The sequence below is a fragment of the Lissotriton helveticus genome, chromosome 5_1 (assembly GCF_964261635.1).
Source record: "Lissotriton helveticus chromosome 5_1, aLisHel1.1, whole genome shotgun sequence".
Taxonomy (NCBI): domain Eukaryota; kingdom Metazoa; phylum Chordata; class Amphibia; order Caudata; family Salamandridae; genus Lissotriton; species Lissotriton helveticus.
Window position 1 is genome coordinate 1,622,959,551 of NC_136065.1, and position 23,273 is coordinate 1,622,982,823.

The 23,273-nt window shown below is 38.1% G+C and overlaps 18 non-coding genes across 18 annotated transcripts; all 18 read right to left on the reverse strand.

Moving 5' to 3' along the window:
* Positions 1-1,141: 1,141 nt before the first annotated feature.
* Positions 1,142-1,214, reverse strand: TRNAR-UCG (transfer RNA arginine (anticodon UCG)). Its single transcript has one exon. It is a non-coding gene; the product is annotated as a tRNA-Arg (tRNA).
* A 1,521-nt stretch (positions 1,215-2,735) lies between these two features.
* On the reverse strand, positions 2,736-2,808 carry TRNAR-UCG (transfer RNA arginine (anticodon UCG)). The gene has a single exon. It is a non-coding gene; the product is annotated as a tRNA-Arg (tRNA).
* A 1,522-nt stretch (positions 2,809-4,330) lies between these two features.
* On the reverse strand, positions 4,331-4,403 carry TRNAR-UCG (transfer RNA arginine (anticodon UCG)). Its single transcript has one exon. It is a non-coding gene; the product is annotated as a tRNA-Arg (tRNA).
* A 1,522-nt stretch (positions 4,404-5,925) lies between these two features.
* On the reverse strand, positions 5,926-5,998 carry TRNAR-UCG (transfer RNA arginine (anticodon UCG)). Its single transcript has one exon. It is a non-coding gene; the product is annotated as a tRNA-Arg (tRNA).
* A 646-nt stretch (positions 5,999-6,644) lies between these two features.
* Positions 6,645-6,717, reverse strand: TRNAR-CCU (transfer RNA arginine (anticodon CCU)). Its single transcript has one exon. It is a non-coding gene; the product is annotated as a tRNA-Arg (tRNA).
* A 798-nt stretch (positions 6,718-7,515) lies between these two features.
* On the reverse strand, positions 7,516-7,588 carry TRNAR-UCG (transfer RNA arginine (anticodon UCG)). Its single transcript has one exon. It is a non-coding gene; the product is annotated as a tRNA-Arg (tRNA).
* A 1,521-nt stretch (positions 7,589-9,109) lies between these two features.
* On the reverse strand, positions 9,110-9,182 carry TRNAR-UCG (transfer RNA arginine (anticodon UCG)). Its single transcript has one exon. It is a non-coding gene; the product is annotated as a tRNA-Arg (tRNA).
* Positions 9,183-11,422: 2,240 nt separating this feature from the next.
* On the reverse strand, positions 11,423-11,495 carry TRNAR-CCU (transfer RNA arginine (anticodon CCU)). Its single transcript has one exon. It is a non-coding gene; the product is annotated as a tRNA-Arg (tRNA).
* Positions 11,496-12,297: 802 nt separating this feature from the next.
* Positions 12,298-12,370, reverse strand: TRNAR-UCG (transfer RNA arginine (anticodon UCG)). Its single transcript has one exon. It is a non-coding gene; the product is annotated as a tRNA-Arg (tRNA).
* Positions 12,371-13,016: 646 nt separating this feature from the next.
* On the reverse strand, positions 13,017-13,089 carry TRNAR-CCU (transfer RNA arginine (anticodon CCU)). The gene has a single exon. It is a non-coding gene; the product is annotated as a tRNA-Arg (tRNA).
* An 803-nt stretch (positions 13,090-13,892) lies between these two features.
* TRNAR-UCG (transfer RNA arginine (anticodon UCG)) lies at positions 13,893-13,965 on the reverse strand. The gene has a single exon. It is a non-coding gene; the product is annotated as a tRNA-Arg (tRNA).
* A 646-nt stretch (positions 13,966-14,611) lies between these two features.
* Positions 14,612-14,684, reverse strand: TRNAR-CCU (transfer RNA arginine (anticodon CCU)). The gene has a single exon. It is a non-coding gene; the product is annotated as a tRNA-Arg (tRNA).
* Positions 14,685-15,486: 802 nt separating this feature from the next.
* On the reverse strand, positions 15,487-15,559 carry TRNAR-UCG (transfer RNA arginine (anticodon UCG)). Its single transcript has one exon. It is a non-coding gene; the product is annotated as a tRNA-Arg (tRNA).
* Positions 15,560-17,080: 1,521 nt separating this feature from the next.
* Positions 17,081-17,153, reverse strand: TRNAR-UCG (transfer RNA arginine (anticodon UCG)). Its single transcript has one exon. It is a non-coding gene; the product is annotated as a tRNA-Arg (tRNA).
* A 646-nt stretch (positions 17,154-17,799) lies between these two features.
* On the reverse strand, positions 17,800-17,872 carry TRNAR-CCU (transfer RNA arginine (anticodon CCU)). Its single transcript has one exon. It is a non-coding gene; the product is annotated as a tRNA-Arg (tRNA).
* An 802-nt stretch (positions 17,873-18,674) lies between these two features.
* Positions 18,675-18,747, reverse strand: TRNAQ-UUG (transfer RNA glutamine (anticodon UUG)). The gene has a single exon. It is a non-coding gene; the product is annotated as a tRNA-Gln (tRNA).
* Positions 18,748-20,259: 1,512 nt separating this feature from the next.
* On the reverse strand, positions 20,260-20,332 carry TRNAR-UCG (transfer RNA arginine (anticodon UCG)). Its single transcript has one exon. It is a non-coding gene; the product is annotated as a tRNA-Arg (tRNA).
* A 1,506-nt stretch (positions 20,333-21,838) lies between these two features.
* TRNAR-UCG (transfer RNA arginine (anticodon UCG)) lies at positions 21,839-21,911 on the reverse strand. The gene has a single exon. It is a non-coding gene; the product is annotated as a tRNA-Arg (tRNA).
* Between the last annotated feature and the right edge of the window lie 1,362 nt (positions 21,912-23,273).

Here is a 23,273-nt window from a genome sequence, read left to right on the forward strand (position 1 = left end):
AAAGCCTTTCACCACCTCTAGAAACAACAGTTACACCAATCCAATTCAAATAATTTTTTCCAAAGGATTATCTTCTGCCGGGTCAAAAATGCATCTGACAAAGATAGGTGTTTCAAAAATCGACTTTGTAGTTTCAGAACATCAACATGACTCTGAAGAGTACAGTAGTAAAATGGTACCATTTCAAAGTTCCTAATACCTCATAATCATCTGAGAAGAAGCATGTAATAAATATATTTATTTTTCTGGAAAAGTAAGAGTGGACATTGGTTTGCACCTCAGATGGGACTCAAACCCACAATCCCTGGCTTAGGAGGCCAGTGCCTTATCCATTAGACCTGGCACTGATAAATTCCAGCAATCTAGAGGCATTATTTAAATGTATTCAATCGTCCAACACTGGTGTCTGCACACAGGACATTTCTCAGTTCTCTCCATAAGTAAACTTCCCATTTTCATCCTCTTCCATCCCCGACTTTAACACTCTGTTCTGTGCTATAATGGATACTCTGCATTTGTAGCAAGTGGAGAGAAATTGGAGGAGAACCGTTTTCGAATCAACACTTCTTCTTCCATGGATGCTTTTCTCATTAAACAGGGCTTTGACAGTGGTATCAAGCCGTCCTTGTCTTCAGCAGGACACAGAAACAGGCACCAAGTCTACTAACCAAGTTCAACCACACTCTGCAACTTAATAGACCAGTGCTTTACAAATTAGCCATCTGTGTCATCAGCAAAGGCAGCCAATGTGCCAATCCTTTATAATTCTTCTGTAGTACTTTTCTTTCTCATAGGCAAAATTAGCACTATACCTGCACAAATCATACATATTTTACACTTGAAGCACTCCATGAACACATACTTACAAACCTTGCAGATCATCTACACACACTTAAGCTAAAAACCCATTCTGTCAAAATTCTGCAAACCTAGTACATATTCAGTGCATGTACATAGAAGCACTTTTTAATGCCACTAAATTGCACTAGATTTTAGACTGAAGATGCAATCTAAATGACTGTGCAGTATGTACTCCACTTTTTTATTAATTAGGAATGAGAACATGATGGCTATAAGAGCATTGGAAGAGCCTGCTTCCATTCTGAATGGAAACCTGAATTGTGTGACCATTGGCAAAATCTGACCACGAAGGGACTCGAACCCTCAATCTTCTGATCCGAAGTCAGACACCTTATCCATTAGGCCACGCGGTCATGTGTCCTGCTGCATTTATTTTTATACTGTAGGTGGTATGCAAGGTTTTAAAATATATTATTTATAGTTATTTAGGTTTACAAACCATTATGGTTTTTTTTCAGCTCCTTTCAATTAAATCACTTTTTTGGAATTTATATAATGAGAATGTCACCAGTACGATAAGCTATTGTTTTCATTTTTGCATTTAAACCTCTTTCTTCATGAGATTAAAGCTCAGTTTATGCTTTATACAGCTCTGGATGTTTCCAGAAGTGGAGAGAAACTGTTTTGAAAGTAGTGCAAACTGCTCCTTCCTGGATATTCCAATTTACACACACTCAAAGGTTGTATACATTTCATGAATCCTGACTTGCCCTATTCAAGTAGCTGAAAGCCTTTCACCACCTCTAGAAACAACAGTTACACCAATCCAATTCAAATCATTTTTTCCAAAGGAATATCTTCTGCCGGGTCAAAAATGCATCTGACAAAGATAGGTGTTTAAAAATCTACTTTGTAGTTTCAGAACATCAACATGACTCTGAAGAGTACAGAAGTAAAATGGTACCATTTCAAAGTTCCTAATACCTCATAAGCTTGTGAGAGGAAGCATATAATAAATATATTTATTTTTCTGGAAAAGTTAAGTGGACATTGGTTTGCACCTCAGATGGGACTCGAACTCACAATCCCTGGCTTAAGAGGCCAGTGACTTATACATTAGGCCACTGAGGCACAGATAAATGCAAGCAATCTAGAGGCATTATTTAAATGTATTCAATCGTCCAACACTGGTGTCTGCATACAGGATATTTCTCAGTTCTCTCCATAAGTAAACTTCCCATTTTCATCCTCTTCCATCCCCGACTTTAACACTCTGTTCTGTGCTAAAATGGAGACTCTGTATTTCTAGCAAGTGGAGAGAAATTGGAGGGGAACCATTTTCGAATCAACACTTCTTCTTCCATGGATGCTTTTCTCAATAAACTGGGCTTTGACAGTGGTATCAAGCCGGCCTTGTCTTCAGCAGGACACAGAAACAGGCACCAAGTCTACTAACCAAGTTCAACCACACTCTGCAACTTAATAGACCAGTGCTTTACAAATTAGCAAACTGTGTCATCAGCAAAGGCAGCCAATGTGCCAATCCTTTATAATTCTTCTGTAGTACTTTTCTTTCTCGTAGGCATAATTAGCACTTTAACTGCACAAATCATACAGATTTTACACTTGAAGCACTCCATGAACACATACTTACACACCTTGCAGTTCATCTACACACACTTAAGCTAAAAACCCATTCTGTGAAGTCAAAATTCTGCAAACCTAGTACATATTCAGTGCGTGTACATAGAAGCACTTTTTAATGCCACTTAAATGCACTAGATTTTAGACTGAAGATGCAATCTAAATGACTGTGCAGTATGTACTCCACTTTATTATTAATTAGGAATGAGAACATGATGTCTATAAGGGTATTGGAAGAGCCTGCTTCCATTCTGAATGGAAACCTGAATTGTGTGACAATTGGCAAAAACCGACCACGAAGGGACTCGAACCCTCAATCTTCTGATCCGAAGTCAGACGCCTTATCCATTAGGCCACGCAGTCATGTGTCCTGCTGCATTTATTTTTATACTGTAGGTGGTATGCAAGGTTGGAAAATATATTATTTATAGTTATTTAGGTTTACAAACCATTGTGGGTTTTTTTCAGCTCCTTTCAATTAAATCACTTTTTTGGAATTTATATAATGAGAATGTCACCAGTACGATAAGCTATTGTTTTCTTTTTTGCATTTAAACCTCTTTCTTCATGAGATTAAAGCTCAGAGTATGCTTTATATAGCTCTGGATGTTTCCAGAAGTGGAGAGAAACTGTTTTGAAAGTAGTACAAACTGCTCCTTCCTGGATATTCCAATTTACACACACTCAAAGGTTGTATACATTTCATGAATCCTGACTTGCCCAATTCAAGTAGCTGAAAGCCTTTCACCACCTCTAGAAACAACAGTTACACCAATCCAATTCAAATAATTTTTTCCAAAGGAATATCTTCTGCCGGGTCAAAAATGCATCTGACAAAGATAAGTGTTTAATAATCGACTTTGTAGTTTCAGAACATCAACATGACTCTGAAGACCATAGAAGTAAAATGGTACCATTTCAAAGTTCCTAATACCTCATAAGCTTCTGAGAGGAAGCATGTAATAAATATATTTATTTTTCGGGAAAAGTAAGAGAGGACATTGGTTTGCACCTCAGATGGGACTCGAACCCACAATCATTGGTTTAGGAGGCCTGTGCCTTATCCATTAGGCCACTGAGGCACAGATAAATACCAGCAATCTAGAGGCATTATTTAAATATATTCAATCGTCCAACACTGGTGTCTGCACACAGGATATTTCTCAGTTCTCTCCATAAGTAAACTTCCCATTTTCATCCTCTTCCATCCCCGACTTTAACACTCTGTTCTGTGCTATAATGGATACTCTGCATTTGTAGCAAGTGGAGAGAAATTGGAGGAGAACCATTTTCGAATCAACACTTCTTCTTCCATGGATGCTTTTCTTAATAAACTGGGCTTTGACAGTGGTATCAAGCCGTCCTTGTCTTCAGCAGGACACAGAAACAGGCACCAAGTCTACTAACCAAGTTCAACCACACTCTGCAACTTAATAGACCAGTGCTTTACAAATTAGCCATCTGTGTCATCAGCAAAGGCAGCCAATGTACCAATCCTTTATAATTCTTCTGTAGTACTTTTCTTTCTCATAGGCAAAATTAGCACTTTAACTGCACAAATCATACAGATTTTACACTTGAAGCACTCCATGAACACATACTTACACACCTTGCAGTTCATCTACACACACTTAAGCTAAAAACCCATTCTGTGAAGTCAAAATTCTGCAAACCTAGTTCATATTCAGTGCGTGTACATAGAAGCACTTTTTAATGCCACTTAAATGCACTAGATTTTAGACTGAAGATGCAATCTAAATGACTGTGCAGTATGTACTCCACTTTATTATTAATTAGGAATGAGATCATGATGGCTATAAGAGTATTGGAAGAGCCTGCTTCCATTCTGAATGGAAACCTGAATTGTGTGACCATTGTCAAAAAACGACCACGAAGGGACTCGAACCCTCAATCTTCTGATCCGAAGTCAGACGCCTTATCCATTAGGCCACGCGGTCATGTGTCCTGCTGCGTTTATTTTTATACTGTAGGTGGTATGCAAGGTTGGAAAATGTATTATTTATAGTTATTTAGGTTTACAAACCATTGTTGGTTTTTTTCAGCTCCTTTCAATTAAATCACTTTTTTGGAATTTATATAATGAGAATGTCACCAGTACGATAAGCTATTGTTTTCTTTTTTGCATTTAAAGGTCTTTTTTCATGAGATTAAAGCTCGGAGTATGCTTTATAAAGCTCTGGATGTTTCCAGAAGTGAAGAGAAACTGTTTTGAAAGTAGTACAAACTGCTCCTTCCTGGATATTCCAATTTACACACACTCAAAGGTTGTATACGTTTCATGAATCCTGACTTGCCCTATTCAAGTGCCTGAAAGCCTTTCACCACCTCTAGAAACAACAGTTACACCAATCCAATTCAAATAATTTTTTCCAAAGGAATATCTTCTGCCGGGTCAAAAATGCATCTGACAAAGATAAGTGTTTAATAATCGACTTTGTAGTTTCAGAACATCAACATGACTCTGAAGACCATAGAAGTAAAATGGTACCATTTCAAAGTTCCTAATACCTCATAAGCTTCTGAGAGGAAGCATGTAATAAATATATTTATTTTTCTGGAAAAGTAAGAGAGGACATTGGTTTGCACCTCAGATGGGACTCGAACCCACAATCATTGGTTTAGGAGGCCTGTGCCTTATCCATTAGGCCACTGAGGCACAGATGAATACCAGCAATCTAGAGGCATTATTTAAATATATTCAATCGTCCAACACTGGTGTCTGCACACAGGATATTTCTCAGTTCTCTCCATAAGTAAACTTCCCATTTTCATCCTCTTCCATCCCCGACTTTAACACTCTGTTCTGTGCTATAATGGATACTCTGCATTTGTAGCAAGTGGAGAGAAATTGGAGGAGAACCATTTTCGAATCAACACTTCTTCTTCCATGGATGCTTTTCTTAATAAACTGGGCTTTGACAGTGGTATCAAGCCGTCCTTGTCTTCAGCAGGACACAGAAACAGGCACCAAGTCTACTAACCAAGTTCAACCACACTCTGCAACTTAATAGACCAGTGCTTTACAAATTAGCCATCTGTGTCATCAGCAAAGGCAGCCAATGTACCAATCCTTTATAATTCTTCTGTAGTACTTTTCTTTCTCATAGGCAAAATTAGCACTTTAACTGCACAAATCATACAGATTTTACACTTGAAGCACTCCATGAACACATACTTACACACCTTGCAGTTCATCTACACACACTTAAGCTAAAAACCCATTCTGTGAAGTCAAAATTCTGCAAACCTAGTTCATATTCAGTGAGTGTACATAGAAGCACTTTTTAATGCCACTTAAATGCACTAGATTTTAGACTGAAGATGCAATCTAAATGACTGTGCAGTATGTACTCCACTTTATTATTAATTAGGAATGAGAACATGATGGCTATAAGAGTATTGGAAGAGCCTGCTTCCATTCTGAATGGAAACCTGAATTGTGTGACCATTGTCAAAAAACGACCACGAAGGGACTCGAACCCTCAATCTTCTGATCCGAAGTCAGACGCCTTATCCATTAGGCCACGCGGTCATGTGTCCTGCTGTGTTTATTTTTATACTGTAGGTGGTATGCAAGGTTGGAAAATATATTATTTATAGTTATTTAGGTTTACAAACCATTGTGGGTTTTTTCAGCTCCTTTCAATTAAATCACTTTTTTGGAATTTATATAATGAGAATGTCACCAGTACGATAAGCTATTGTTTTCTTTTTTGCATTTAAACCTCTTTCTTCATGAGATTAAAGCTCAGTTTATGCTTTATTTAGCTCTGGATGTTTCCAGAAGTGGAGAGAAACTGTTTTGAAAGTAGAACAAACTGCTCCTTCCTGGATATTTAAATTTACACACACTCAAAGGTTGTATACGTTTCATGAATCCTGACTTGCCCTATTTAAGTAGCTGAAAGCCTTTCACCACCTCTAGAAACAACAGTTACACCAATCCAATTCAAAGAATTTTTTCCAAAGGATTATCTTCTGCCGGGTCAAAAATGCATCTGACAAAGATAGGTGTTTCAAAAATCGACTTTGTAGTTTCAGAACATCAACATGACTCTGAAGAGTACAGTAGTAAAATTGTACCATTTCAAAGTTCCTAATACCTCATAATCATCTGAGAGGAAGCATGTAATAAATATATTTATTTTTCTGGAAAAGTAAGAGTGGACATTGGTTTGCACCTCAGATGGGACTCAAACCCACAATCCCTGGCTTAGGAGGCCAGTGCCTTATCCATTAGGCCACTGAGGCACTGATAAATTCCAGCAATCTAGAGGCATTATTTAAATGTATTCAATCGTCCAACACTGGTGTCTGCACACAGGACATTTCTCAGTTCTCTCCATAAGTAAACTTCCCATTTTCATCCTCTTTCATCCCCGACTTTAACACTCTGTTCTGTGCTATAATGGAGACTCTGTATTTCTAGCAAGTGGAGAGAAATTGGAGGAGAACCATTTTCGAATCAACACTTCTTCTTCCATGGATGCTTTTCTTAATAAACTGGGCTTTGACAGTGGTATCAAGCCGTCCTTGTCTTCAGCAGAACACAGAAACAGGCACCAAGTCTACTAACCAAGTTCAACCACACTCTGCAACTTAATAGACCAGTGCTTTACAAATTAGCCATCTGTGTCATCAGCAAAGGCAGCCAATGTGCCAATCCTTTATAATTCTTCTGTAGTACTTTTCTTTCTCATAGGCAAAATTAGCACTATAACTGCACAAATCATACATATTTTACACTTGAAGCACTCCATGAACACATACTTACACACCTTGCAGATCATCTACACACACTTAAGCTAAAAACCCATTCTGTCAAAATTCTGCAAACCTAGTACATATTCAGTGCATGTACATAGAAGCACTTTTTAATGCCACTAAATTGCACTAGATTTTAGACTGAAGATGCAATCTAAACGACTGTGCAGTATGTACTCCACTTTATTATTAATTAGGAATGAGAACCTGATGGCTATAAGAGTATTGGAAGAGCCTGTTTCCATTCTGAATGGAAACCTGAAGTGTGTGACCATTGTCAAAAACCGACCACGAAGGGACTCGAACCCTCAATCTTCTGATCCGAAGTCAGACACCTTATCCATTAGGCCACGCGGTCATGTGTCCTGCTGCGTTTATTTTTATACTGTAGGTGGTATGCAAGGTTGGAAAATATAATATTTATATTTATTTAGGTTTACAAACCATTGTGGGTTTTTTCAGCTCCTTTCAATTAAATCACTTTTTGGAATTTATATAATGAGAATGTCACCAGTACGATAAGCTATTGTTTTCTTTTTTGCATTTAAACCTCTTTCTTCATGAGATTAAAGCTCAGTTTATGCTTTATATAGCTCTGGATGTTTCCAGAAGTGGAGAGAAACTGTTTTGAAAGTAGAACAAACTGCTCCTTCCTGGATATTCCAATTTACACACACTCAAAGGTTGTATACGTTTCATGAATCCTGACTTGCCCTATTTAAGTAGCTGAAAGCCTTTCACCACCTCTAGAAACAACAGTTACACCAATCCAATTCAAATAATTTTTTCCAAAGGAATATCTTCTGCCGGGTCAAAAATGCATCTGACAAAGATAGGTGTTGCAAAAATCGACTTTGTAGTTTCAGAACATCAACATGACTCTGAAGAGTACAGAAGTAAAATGGTACCATTTCAAAGTTACTAATACCTCATAAGCTTCTGAGAGGAAGCATGTAGTAAATATATTTATTTTTCTGGAAAAGTAAGAGTGGACATTGGTTTGCACCTCAGATGGGACTCGAACCCACAATCCTTGGCTTAGGAGGCCAGCGCCTTATCCATTAGGGCACTGAGGCACAGATAAATGCCAGCAATCTAGAAGCATTATTTTAATGTATTCAATCGTCCAACACTGGGGTCTGCACACAGGATATTTCTCAGTTCTCTCCATAAGTAAACTTCCCATTTTCATCCTCTTCCATCCCCGACTTTAACACTCTGTTCTATGCTATAATGGAGACTCTGTATTTCTAGCAAGTGGAGAGAAATTGGAGGAGAACCATTTTCGAATCAACACTTCTTCTTCCATGGATGCTTTTCTCAATAAACTGGGCTTTGACAGTGGTATCAAGCCGTCCTTGTCTTCAGCAGGACACAGAAACAGGCACCAAGTCTACTAACCAAGTTCAACCACACTCTGCAACTTAATAGACCAGTGCTTTACAAATTAGCCAACTGTGTCATCAGCAAAGGCAGCCAATGTGCCAATCCTTTATAATTCTTCTGTAGTACTTTTCTTTCTCGTAGGCAAAATTAGCACTTTAACTGCACAAATCATACAGATTTTACACTTGAAGCACTCCATGAACACATACTTACACACCTTGCAGTTCATCTACACACACTTTAGCCAAAAACCCATTCTGTGAAGTCAAAATTCTGCAAACCTAGTACATATTCAGTGCGTGTACATAGAAGCACTTTTTAATGCCACTTAAATGCACTAGATTTTAGACTGAAGATGCAATCTAAATGACTGTGCAGTATGTTCTCCACTTTTTTATTAATTAGGAATGAGAACATGATGGCTATAAGAGTATTGGAATAGCCTTCTTCCATTCTGAATGGAAACCTGAATTGTGTGACTATTGTCAAAAACCGACCACGAAGGGACTCGAACCCTCAATCTTCTGATCCGAAGTCAGACGCCTTATCCATTAGGCCACGCGGTCATGTGTCCTGCTGCGCTTATTTTTATACTGTAGGTGGTATGCAAGGATGGAAAATATATTATTTATAGTTATTTAGGTTTACAAACCATTGTGGGTTTTTTTCAGCTCCTTTCAATTAAATCACTCTTTTGGAATTTATATAATGAGAATGTCACCAGTACGATAAGCTATTGTTTTCTTTTTTGCATTTAAACCTCTTTCTTCATGAAATTAAAGCTCAATGTATGCTTTTTATAGCTCTGGATGTTTCCCGAAGTGGAGAGAAACTGTTTTGAAAGTAGTACAAACTGCTCCTTTCTGGATATTCCAATTTACACACACTCAAAGGTTGTATACGTTTCATGAATCCTGACTTGCCCTATTCAAGTAGCTGAGAGCCTTTCACCACCTCTAGAAACAACAGTTACACCAATCCAATTCAAATTATTTTTTCCAAAGGAATATCTTCTGCCGGGTCAAAAATGCATCTGACAAAGATAAGTGTTTAAAAATCGACTTTGTAGTTTCAGAACATCAACATGACTCTGAAGACTATAGAAGTAAAACGGTACCATTTCAAAGTTCCTAATACCTCATAAGCTTCTGAGAGGAAGCATGTAATAAATATATTTATTTTTCTGGAAAAGGAAGGGTGGACATTGGTTTGCACTTCAGATGGGACTCGTACCCACAATCCCTGGCTTAGGAGGCCAGTGCCTTATCCATTAGGCCACTGAGGCACAGATAAATGTCAGCAGTCTAGAGGCATTATTTAAATGTATTCAATCGTCCAACACTGGTGTCTGCACACAGGATATTTCTCAGTTCTCTCCATAAGTAAACTTCCCATTTTCATCCTCTTTCATCCCCGACTTTAACACTCTGTTCTGTGCTATAATGGAGACTCTGTATTTCTAGCAAGTGGAGAGAAATTGGAGGAGAACCATTTTCGAATCAACACTACTTCTTCCATGGATGCTTTTCTTAATAAACTGGGCTTTGACAGTGGTATCAAGCCGTCCTTGTCTTCAGCAGGACACAGAAACAGGCACCAAGTCTACAACCAAGTTCAACCACACTCTGCAACTTAATAGACCAGTGCTTTACAAATTATCCAACTGTGTCATCAGCAAAGGCAGCCAATGTGCCAATCCTTTATAATTCTTCTGTAATACTTTTCTTTCTCATAGGCAAAATTAGCACTTTAACTGCACAAATCATACAGATTTTACACTTGAAGCACTCCATGAACACATACTTACACACCTTGCAGTTCATCTACACACACTTAAGCTAAAAACCCATTCTGTGAAGTCAAAATTCTGCAAACCTAGTTCGTATTGAGTGCGTGTACATAGAAGCACTTTTTAATGCCACTTAAATGCACTAGATTTTAGACTGAAGATGCAATCTAAATGACTGTGCAGTATGTACTCGACTTTATTATTAATTAGGAATGAGAACATGATGGCTATAAGAGTATTGGAATAGCCTGCTTCCATTCTGAATGGAAACCTGAATTGTGTGACCATTGTCAAAAACCGACCACGAAGGGACTCGAACCCTCAAACTTCTGATCCGAAGTCAGACTCCTTATCCATTAGGCCACACAGTCATGTGTCCTGCTGTGTTTATTTTTATACTGTAGGTGGTATGCAAGGTTGGAAAATATATTATTTATAGGTATTTAGGTTTACAAACCATTGTGGGGTTTTTTCAGCTCCTTTCAATTAAATCACTTTTTTGGAATTTATATAATGAGAATGTCACCAGTACGAGAAGCTATTGTTTTCTTTTTTGCATTTAAACCTCTTTCTTCATGAGATTAAAGCTCAGAGTATGCTTTATATAGCTCTGGATGTTTCCAGAAGTGGAGAGAAACTGTTTTGAAAGTAGTACAAACTGCTCCTTCCTGGATATTCCAATTTACACACACTCAAAGGTTGTATACATTTCATGAATCCTGACTTGCCCAATTCAAGTAGCTGAAAGCCTTTCACCACCTCTAGAAACAACAGTTACACCAATCCAATTCAAATAATTTTTTCCAAAGGATTATCTTCTGCCGGGTCAAAAATGCATCTGACAAAGATAAGTGTTTAAAAATCGACTTTGTAGTTTCAGAACATCAGCATGACTCTGAAGACCATAGAAGTAAAATGGTACCATTTCAAAGTTCCTAATACGTCATAAGCTTCTGAGAGGAAGCATGTAATAAATATATTTATTTTTCTGGAAAAGTAAGAGTGGACTTTGGTTTGCACCTCAGATGGGACTTGAACCCACAATCCCTGGCTGAGGAGACCAGTGCCTTATCCATTAGGCCACTGAGGCACAGATAAATACCAGTAATCTAGAGGCATTATTTAAATGTATTCAATCGTCCAACACTGGTGTCTGCACACAGGACATTTCTCAGTTCTCTCCATAAGTAAACTTCCCATTTTCATCCTCTTCCATCCCCGACTTTAACACTCTGTTCTGTGCTATAATGGAGACTCTGCATTTGTAGCAAGTGGAGAGAAATTGGAGGAGAACCGTTTTCGAATCAACACTTCTTCTTCCATGGATGCTTTTCTCATTAAACAGGGCTTTGACAGTGGTATCAAGCCTTCCTTGTCTTCAGCAGGACACAGAAACAGGCACCAAGTCTACTAACCAAGTTCAACCACACTCTGCAACTTAATAGACCAGTGCTTTACAATTTAGCCAACTGTGTCATCAGCAAAGGCAGCCAATATGCCAATCCTTTATAATTCTTCTGTAGTACTTTTCTTTCTCGTAGGCAAAATGAGCACTTTAACTGCACAAATCATACAGATTTTACACTTGAAGCACTACATGAACACATACTTACACACCTTGCAGTTCATCTACACACACTTAAGCTAAAACCCATTCTGTCAAGTCAAAATTCTGCAAACGTAGTACATATTCAGTGCATGTACATAGAAGCACTTTTTAATGCCACTTAAATGCACTAGATTTTAGACTGAAGATGCAATCTAAATGACTGTGCAGTATGTACTCGACTTTATTATTAATTAGGAATGAGAACATGATGGCTATAAGAGTATTGGAATAGCCTGCTTCCATTCTGAATGGAAACCTGAATTGTGTGACCATTGTCAAAAACCGACCACGAAGGGACTCGAACCCTCAATCTTCTGATCCGAAGTCAGACGCCTTATCCATTAGGCCACGCGGTCATGTGTCCTGCTGCGCTTATTTTTATACTGTAGGTGGTATGCAAGGATGGAAAATATATTATTTATAGTTATTTAGGTTTACAAACCATTGTGGTTTTTTTTCAGCTCCTTTCAATTAAATCACTTTTTTGGAATTTATTTAATGAGAATGTCACCAGTACGATAAGCTATTGTTTTCTTTTTTGCATTTAAACCTCTTTCTTCATGAGATTAAAGCTCAATGTATGCTTTTTATAGCTCTGGATGTTTCCCGAAGTGGAGAGAAACTGTTTTGAAAGTAGTACAAACTGCTCCTTTCTGGATATTCCAATTTACACACACTCAAAGGTTGTATACGTTTCATGAATCCTGACTTGCCCTATTCAAGTAGCTGAGAGCCTTTCACCACCTCTAGAAACAACAGTTACACCAATCCAATTCAAATATTTTTTTCCAAAGGAATATCTTCTGCCGGGTCAAAAATGCATCTGACAAAGATAAGTGTTTAAAAATCGACTTTGTAGTTTCAGAACATCAACATGACTCTGAAGACTATAGAAGTAAAACGGTACCATTTCAAAGTTCCTAATACCTCATAAGCTTCTGAGAGGAAGCATGTAATAAATATATTTATTTTTCTGGAAAAGGAAGGGCTGACATTGGTTTGCACCTCAGATGGGACTCGTACCCACAATCCCTGGCTTAGGAGGCCAGTGCCTTATCCATTAGGCCACTGAGGCACAGATAAATGTCAGTAGTCTAGAGGCATTATTTAAATGTATTCAATCGTCCAACACTGGTGTCTGCACACAGGATATTTCTCAGTTCTCTCCATAAGTAAACTTCCCATTTTCATCCTCTTTCATCCCCGACTTTAACACTCTGTTCTGTGCTATAATGGAGACTCTGTATTTCTAGCAAGTGGAGAGAAATTGGAGGAGAACCATTTTCGAATCAACACTTCTTCTTCCATGGATGCTTTTCTTAATAAACTGGGCTTTGACAGTGGTATCAAGCCGTCCTTGTCTTCAGCAGAACACAGAAACAGGCACCAAGTCTACTAACCAAGTTCAACCACACTCTGCAACTTAATAGACCAGTGCTTTACAAATTAGCCAACTGTGTCATCAGCAAAGACAGCCAATGTGCCAATCCTTTATAATTCTTCTGTAATACTTTTCTTTCTCATAGGCAAAATTAGCACTTTAACTGCACAAATCATACAGATTTTACACTTGAAGCACTCCATGAACACATACTTACACACCTTGCAGTTCATCTACACACACTTAAGCTAAAAACCCATTCTGTGAAGTCAAAATTCTGCAAACCTAGTTCGTATTGAGTGCGTGTACATAGAAGCACTTTTTAATGCCACTTAAATGCACTAGATTTTAGACTGAAGATGCAATCTAAATGACTGTGCAGTATGTACTCGACTTTATTATTAATTAGGAATGAGAACATGATGGCTATAAGAGTATTGGAATAGCCTGCTTCCATTCTGAATGGAAACCTAAATTGTGTGACCATTGTCAAAAACCGACCACGAAGGGACTCGAACCCTCAATCTTCTGATCCGAAGTCAGACTCCTTATCCATTAGGCCACACGGTCATGTGTCCTGCTGTGTTTATTTTTATACTGTAGGTGGTATGCAAGGTTGGAAAATATATTATTTATAGGTATTTAGGTTTACAAACCATTGTGGGGTTTTTTCAGCTCCTTTCAATTAAATCACTTTTTTGGAATTTATATAATGAGAATGCCACCAGTACGAGAAGCTATTGTTTTCTTTTTTGCATTTAAACCTCTTTCTTCATGAGATTAAAGCTCAGAGTATGCTTTATATAGCTCTGGATGTTTACAGAAGTGGAGAGAAACTGTTTTGAAAGTAGTACAAACTGCTCCTTCCTGGATATTCCAATTTACACACACTCAAAGGTTGTATACATTTCATGAATCCTGACTTGCCCAATTCAAGTAGCTGAAAGCCTTTCACCACCTCTAGAAACAACAGTTACACCAATCCAATTCAAATAATTTTTTCCAAAGGATTATCTTCTGCCAGGTCAAAAATGCATCTGACAAAGATAAGTGTTTAAAAATCGACTTTGTAGTTTCAGAACATCAGCATGACTCTGAAGACCATAGAAGTAAAATGGTACCATTTCAAAGTTCCTAATACGTCATAAGCTTCTGAGAGGAAGCATGTAATAAATATATTTATTTTTCTGGAAAAGTAAGAGGGGACATTGGTTTGCACCTCAGATGGGACTTGAACCCACAATCCCTGGCTGAGGAGACCAGTGCCTTATCCATTAGGCCACTGAGGCACAGATAAATACCAGTAATCTAGAGGCATTATTTAAATGTATTCAATCGTCCAACACTGGTGTCTGCACACAGGACATTTCTCAGTTCTCTCCATAAGTAAACTTCCCATTTTCATCCTCTTCCATCCCCGACTTTAACACTCTGTTCTGTGCTATAATGGAGACTCTGCATTTGTAGCAAGTGGAGAGAAATTGGAGGAGAACCGTTTTCGAATCAACACTTCTTCTTCCATGGATGCTTTTCTCATTAAACAGGGCTTTGACAGTGGTATCAAGCCTTCCTTGTCTTCAGCAGGACACAGAAACAGGCACCAAGTCTACTAACCAAGTTCAACCACACTCTGCAACTTAATAGACCAGTGCTTTACAAATTAGCCAACTGTGTCATCAGCAAAGGCAGCCAATATGCCAATCCTTTATAATTCTTCTGTAGTACTTTTCTTTCTCGTAGGCAAAATGAGCACTTTAACTGCACAAATCATACAGATTTTACACTTGAAGCACTACATGAACACATACTTACACACCTTGCAGTTCATCTACACACACTTAAGCTAAAACCCATTCTGTCAAGTCAAAATTCTGCAAACGTAGTACATATTCAGTTCACGTACATAGAAGCACTTTTTAATGCCACTTAAATGCACTAGATTTTAGACTGAAGATGCAATCTAAATGACTGTGCAGTATGTACTCGACTTTATTATTAATTAGGAATGAGAACATGATGGCTATAAGAGTATTGGAATAGCCTGCTTCCATTCTGAATGGAAACCTGAATTGTGTGACCATTGTCAAAAACCGACCACGAAGGGACTCGAACCCTCAATCTTCTGATCCGAAGTCAGACGCCTTATCCATTAGGCCACGCGGTCATGTGTCCTGCTGCGCTTATTTTTATACTGTAGGTGGTATGCAAGGATGGAAAATATATTATTTATAGTTATTTAGGTTTACAAACCATTGTGGGTTTTTTTCAGCTCCTTTCAATTAAATCACTTTTTTGGAATTTATATAATAAGAATGTCACCAGTACGATAAGCTATTGTTTTCTTTTTTGCATTTAAACCTCTTTCTTCATGAGATTAAAGCTCAATGTATGCTTTTCATAGCTCTGGATGTTTCCCGAAGTGGAGAGAAACTGTTTTGAAAGTAGTACAAACTGCTCCTTTCTGGATATTCCAATTTACACACACTCAAAGGCTGTATACGTTTCATGAATCCTGACTTGCCCTATTTAAGTAGCTGAACGCCTTTCACCACCTCTAGAAACAACAGTTACACCAATCCAATTCAAAAATATTTTTCCAAAGGAATATCTTCTGCCGGGTCAAAAATGCATCTGACAAAGATAGGTGTTTAAAAATCGACTTTGTAGTTTCAGAACATCAACATGACTCTGACGAGTACAGAAGTAAAATGGTACCATTTCAAAGTTCCTAATACCTCATAAACATCTGAGAGGAAGCATGTAATAAATATATTTATTTTTCTGGAAAAGTAAGAGTGGACATTGGTTTGCACCTCAGATGGGACTTGAACCCACAATCCCTGGCTGAGGAGACCAGTGTCTTATCCATTAGGCCACTGAGGCACAGATGAATACCAGTAATCTAGAGGCATTATTTAAATGTATTCAATCGTCCAACACTGGTGTCTGCACACAGGATATTTCTCAGTTCTCTCCATAAGTAAACTTCCCATTTTCATCCTCTTCCATCCCCGACTTTAACACTCTGTTCTGTGCTATAATGGAGACTCAGTATTTCTAGCAAGTGGAGAGAAATTGGAGGAGAACCATTTTCGAATCAACACTTCTTATTCCATGGATGCTTTTCTCAATAAACTGGGCTTTGACAGTGGTATCAAGCCTTCCTTGTCTTCAGCAGGACACAGAAACAGGCACCAAGTCTACTAACCAAGTTCAACCACACTCTGCAACTTAATAGACCAGTGCTTTACAATTTAGCCAACTGTGTCATCAGCAAAGGCAGCCAATGTGCCAATCCTTTATAATGCTTCTGTAGTACTTTTCTTTCTCGTAGGCAAAATGAGCACTTTAACTGCACAAATCATACAGATTTTACACTTGAAGCACTACATGAACACATACTTACACACCTTGCAGTTCATCTACACACACTTAAGCTAAAACCCATTCTGTCAAGTCAAAATTCTGCAAACCTAGTACATATTCAGTGCATGTACATAGAAGCACTTTTTAATGCCACTTAAATGCACTAGATTTTAGACTGAAGATGCAATCTAAATGACTGTGCAGTATGTACTCGACTTTATTATTAATTAGGAATGAGAACATGATGGCTATAAGAGTATTGGAATAGCCTGCTTCCATTCTGAATGGAAACCTGAATTGTGTGACCATTGTCAAAAACCGACCACGAAGGAACTCGAACCCTCAATCTTCTGATCCGAAGTCAGACGCCTTATCCATTAGGCCACGCGGTCATGTGTCCTGCTGTGCTTATTTTTATACTGTAGGTGGTATGCAAGGATGGAAAATATATTATTTATAGTTATTTAGGTTTACAAACCATTGTGGGTTTTTTTCATCTCCTTTCAATTAAATCACTTTTTTGGAATTTATATAATGAGAATGTCACCAGTAGGATAATCTTTTGTTTTCTCTTTTGCATTTAAACCTCTTTCTTCATGAGATTAAAGCTCAATGTATGCTTTATATAGCTCTGGATGTTTCCAGAAGTGGAGAGAAACTGTTTTGAAAGTAGTACAAACTGCTCCTTCCTGGATATTCCAATTTACACACACTCAAAGGTTGTATACATTTCATGAATCCTGACTTGCCCTATTCAAGTAGCTGAGAGCCTTTCACCACCTCTAGAAACAACAGTTACACCAATCCAATTCAAATCATTTTTTCCAAAGGAATATCTTCTGCCGGGTCAAAAATGCATCTGACAAAGATAAGTGTTTAAAAATCGACTTTGTAGTTTCAGAACATCAACATGACTCTGAAGACTATAGAAGTAAAACGGTACCATTTCAAAGTTCCTAATACCTCATAAGCTTCTGAGAGGAAGCATGTAATAAATATATTTATTTTTCTGGAAAAGCAAGGGTGGACATTGGTTTGCACCTCAGATGGGACTCGTACCCACAATCCCTGGCTTAGGAGGCCAGTGCCTTATCCATTCGGCCACTGAGGCACAGATAAAAGTCAGCAGTCTAGAGGCATTATTTAAATGTGTTCAATCGTCCAACACTGGTGTCTGCACACAGGATATTTCTCAGATCTCTCCATAAGTAAACTTCCCATTTTCATCCTCTTTCATCTCCGACTTTAACACTCTGTTCTGTGCTATAATGGAGACTCTGTATTTCTAGCAAGTGGAGAGAAATTGGAGGAGAACCATTTTCGAATCAACACTTCTTCTTCCATGGATGCTTTTCTTAATAAACTGGGCTTTGACAGTGGTATCAAGCCGTCCTTGTCTTCAGCAGGACACAGAAACAGGCACCAAGTCTACAACCAAGTTCAACCACACTCTGCAACTTAATAGACCAGTGCTTTACAAATTAGCCAACTGTGTCATCAGCAAAGGCAGCCAATGTGCCAATCCTTTATAATTCTTCTGTAGTACTTTTCTTTCTCATAGGCAAAATTAGCACTTTAACTGCACAAATCATACAGATTTTACACTTGAAGCACTCCATGAACACATACTTACACACCTTGCAGTTCAACTACACACACTTAAGCTAAAAACCCATTCTGTGAAGTCAAAATTCTGCAAACCTAGTTCATATTGAGTGCGTGTACATAGAAGCACTTTTTAATGCCACTTAAATGCACTAGATTTTAGCCTGAAGATGCAATCTAAATGACTGTGCAGTATGTACTCGACTTTATTATTAATTAGGAATGAGAACATGATGGCTATAAGAGTATTGGAATAGCCTGCTTCCATTCTGAATGGAAACCTGAATTGTGTGACCATTGTCAAAAACCGACCACGAAGGGACTCGAACCCTCAATCTTCTGATCCAAAGTCAGACTCCTTATCCATTAGGCCACACAGTCATGTGTCCTGCTGTGTTTATTTTTATACTGTAGGTGGTATGCAAGGTTGGAAAATATATTATTTATAGGTATTTAGGTTTACAAACCATTGTGGGGTTTTTTCAGCTCCTTTCAATTAAACCACTTTTTTGGAATTTATATAATGAGAATGTCACCAGTACGAGAAGCTATTGTTTTCTTTTTTGCATTTAAACCTCTTTCTTCATGAGATTAAAGCTCAGAGTATGCTTTATATAGCTCTGGATGTTTCCAGAAGTGGAGAGAAACTGTTTTGAAAGTAGTACAAACTGCTCCTTCCTGGATATTCCAATTTACACACACTCAAAGGTTGTATACGTTTCATGAATCCTGACTTGCCCTATTCAAGTGCCTGAAAGCCTTTCACCACCTCTAGAAACAACAGTTACACCAATCCAATTCAAATAATTTTTTCCAAAGGAATATCTTCTGCCGGGTCAAAAATGCATCTGACAAAGATAGGTGTTTAAAAATCTACTTTGTAGTTTCAGAACATCAACATGACTCTGAAGAGTAGAGAAGTAAAATGGTACCATTTCAAAGTTCCTAATACCTCATAAGCTTCTGAGAGGAAGCATGTAATAAATATATTTATTTTTCTGTAAAAGTAAGAGGGAACATTGGTTTGCACCTCAGATGGGACTCAAACCCACAATCCGTGGCTTAGGAGGCCAGTGCCTTATCTATTAGGCCACTGAGGCACAGATAAATGCCAGCAATCTAGAGGTATTATTTAAATGTATTCAATCGTCCAACACTGGTGTCTGCACACAGGATATTTCTCAGTTCTCTCCATAAGTAAACTTCCCATTTTCATCCTCGACTTTAACACTCTGTTCTGTGCTATAAAGGAGACTCTGTATTTTTAGCAAGTGGAGAGAAATTGGAGGAGAACCATTTTCGAATCAACACTTCTTCTTCCATGGAAGCTTTTCTCAATAAACTGGGTTTTGACAGTGGTATCAAGCCGTCCTTGTCTTCAGCAGGACACAGAAACAGGCACCAAGTCTACTAACCAAGTTCAACCACACTCTGCAACTTAATAGACCAGTGCTTTACAAATTAGCCAACTGTGTCATCAGCAAAGGCAGCCAATGTGCCAATCCTTTATAATTCTTCTGTAGTACTTTTCTTTCTCGTAGGCAAAATTAGCAATTTAATTGCACAAATCATACAGATTTTACACTTGAAGCACTCCATGAACACATACTTACACACCTTGCAGTTCATCTACACACACTTAAGCTAAAAACCCATTCTGTCACGTCAAAATTCTGCAAACCTAGTACATATTCAGTGCGTGTACATAGAAGCACTTTTTAATGCCACTTAAATGCACTAGATTTTAGACTGAAGATGCAATCTAAATGACTGTGCAGTATGTACTCCACTTTATTATTAATTAGGAATGAGAACATGATGGCTATAAGAGTATTGGAAGAGCCTGCTTCCATTCTGAATGGAAACCTGAATTGTGTGACCATTGTCAAAAACCGACCACGAAGGGACTCAAACCCTCAATCTTCTGATCCGAAGTCAGACGCCTTATCCATTAGGCCACGCAGTCATGTGTCCTGCTGTGTTTATTTTTATACTGTAGGTGGTATGCAAGGTTGGAAAATATATTATTTATAGTTATTTAGGTTTACAAACCATTGTGGGTTTTTTCAGCTCCTTTTAATTAAATCACTTTTTTGGAATTTATATAATGAGAATGTCACCAGTACGATAAGCTATTGTTTTCTTTTTTGCATTTAAACCTCTTTCTTCATGAGATTAAAGCTCAGTTTATGCTTTATATACCTCTGGATGTTTCCAGAAGTGGAGAGAAACTGTTTTGAAAGTAGAACAAACTGCTCCTTCCTGGATATTCCAATTTACACACACTCAAAGGTTGTATACGTTTCATGAATCCTGACTTGCCCTATTTAAGTAGCTGAAAGCCTTTCACCACCTCTAGAAACAACAGTTACACCAATCCAATTCAAATAATTTTTTCCAAAGGAATATCTTCTGCCGGGTCAAAAATGCATCTGACAAAGATAGGTGTTTCAAAAATCGACTTTGTAGTTTCAGAACATCAACATGACTCTGAAGAGTACAGAAGTAAAATGGTACCATTTCAAAGTTCCTAATACCTCATAAACATCTGAGAGGAAGCATGTAATAAATATATTTATTTTTCTGGAAAAGTAAGAGTGGACATTGGTTTGTACCTCTGATGGGACTCAAACCCACAATCCCTGGCTTAGGAGGCCAGTGCCTTATCCATTAGGCCACTGAGGCACAGATAAATGCCAGCAATCTAGAGGCATTATTTAAATGTATTCAATCGTCCAACACTGGTGTCTGCACACAGGACATTTCTCAGTTCTCTCCATAAGTAAACTTCCCATTTTCATCCTCTTCCATCCCCGACTTTAACACTCTGTTCTGTGCTATAATGGATACTCTGCATTTGTAGCAAGTGGAGAAGAACCGTTTTCGAATCAACACTTCTTCTTCCATGGATGCTTTTCTCATTAAACAGGGCTTTGACAGTGGTATCAAGCCGTCCTTGTCTTCAGCAGGACACAGAAACAGGCACCAAGTCTACTAACCAAGTTCAACCACACTCTGCAACTTAATAGACCAGTGCTTTACAAATTAGCCATCTGTGTCATCAACAAAGGCAGCCAATGTGCCAATCCTTTATAATTCTTCTGTAGTACTTTTCTTTCTCATAGGCAAAATTAGCACTTTAACTGCACAAATCATACAGATTTTACACTTGAAGCACTCCATGAACACATACTTACACACCTTGCAGATCATCTACACACACTTAAGCTAAAAACCCATTCTGTCAAAATTCTGCAAACCTAGTACATATTCAGTGCATGTACATAGAAGCACTTTTTAATGCTACTAAATTGCACTAGATTTTAGACTGAAGATGCAATCTAAATGACTGTGCAGTATGTACTCCACTTTATTATTAATTAGGAATGAGAACCTGATGGCTATAAGAGTATTGGAAGAGCCTGTTTCCATTCTGAATGGAAACCTGAAGTGTGTGACCATTGTCAAAAACCGACCACGAAGGGACTTGAACCCTCAATCTTCTGATCCGAAGTCAGACGGCTTATCCATTAGGCCACGCGGTCATGTGTCCTGCTGTGTTTATTTCTATACTGTAGGTGGTATGCAAGGATGGAAAATATATTATTTATAGGTATTTAGGTTTACATCCCATTGTGTTTTTTTTTCAGCTCCTTTCAATTAAAGCACTTTTTTGGAATCTATATAATCAGAATTTCACCAGTACGATAAGCTATTGTTTTCTTTTTTGCATTTAAACCTCTTTCTTCATGAGATTAAAGCTCAGTAAATGCTTTACATAGCTCTGGATGTTTCCAGAAGTGGAGAGAAACTGTTTTGAAAGTAGTACAAACTGCTCCTTCCTGGATATTCCAATTTACACACACTCAAAGGTTGTATACATTTCATGAATCCTGACTTGCCCAATTCAAGTAGCTGAAAGCCTTTCACCACCTCTAGAAACAACAGTTACACCAATCCAATTCAAATAATTTTTTCCAAATGAATATCTTCTGCCGGGTCAAAAATGCATCTGACAAAGATAAGTGTTTAAAAATCGACTTTGTAGTTTCAGAACATCAACATGACTCTGAAGACCATAGAAGTAAAATGGTACCATTTCAAAGTTCCTAATACCTCATAAGCTTCTGAGAGGAAGCATGTAATAAATATATTTATTTTTCTGGAAAAGTAAGAGTGGACATTGGTTTGCACCTCAGACTCGAACCCACAATCCTTGGCTTAGGAGGCCAGTGCCTTATCCATTAGGCCACTGAGGCACAGATAAATGCCAGCAATCTAGAGGCATTATTTAAATGTATTCAATCGTCCAACACTGGTGTCTGCACACAGGACATTTCTCAGTTCTCTCCATAAGTAAACTTCCCATTTTCATCCTCTTCCATCTCCGACTTTAACACTCTGTTCTGTGCTATAATGGATACTCTGCATTTGTAGCAAGTGGAGAGAAATTGGAGGAGAACAGTTTTCGAATCAACACTTCTTCTTCCATGGATGCTTTTCTCATTAAACAGGGCTTTGACAGTGGTATCAAGCCGTCCTTGTCTTCAGCAGGACACAGAAACAGGCACCAAGTCTACTAACCAAGTTCAACCACACTCTGCAACTTAATAGACCAGTGCTTTACAAATTATCCATCTGTGTCATCAGCAAAGGCAGCCAATGTGCCAATCCTTTATAATTCTTCTGCAGTACTTTTCTTTCTCATAGGCAAAATTAGCACTTTAACTGCACAAATCATACAGATTTTACACTTGAAGCACTCCATGAACACATACTTACACACCTTGCAGATCATCTACACACACTTAAGCTAAAAACCCATTCTGTCAAAATTCTGCAAACCTAGTACATATTCAGTGCATGTACATAGAAGCACTTTTTAATGCCACTAAATTGCACTAGAT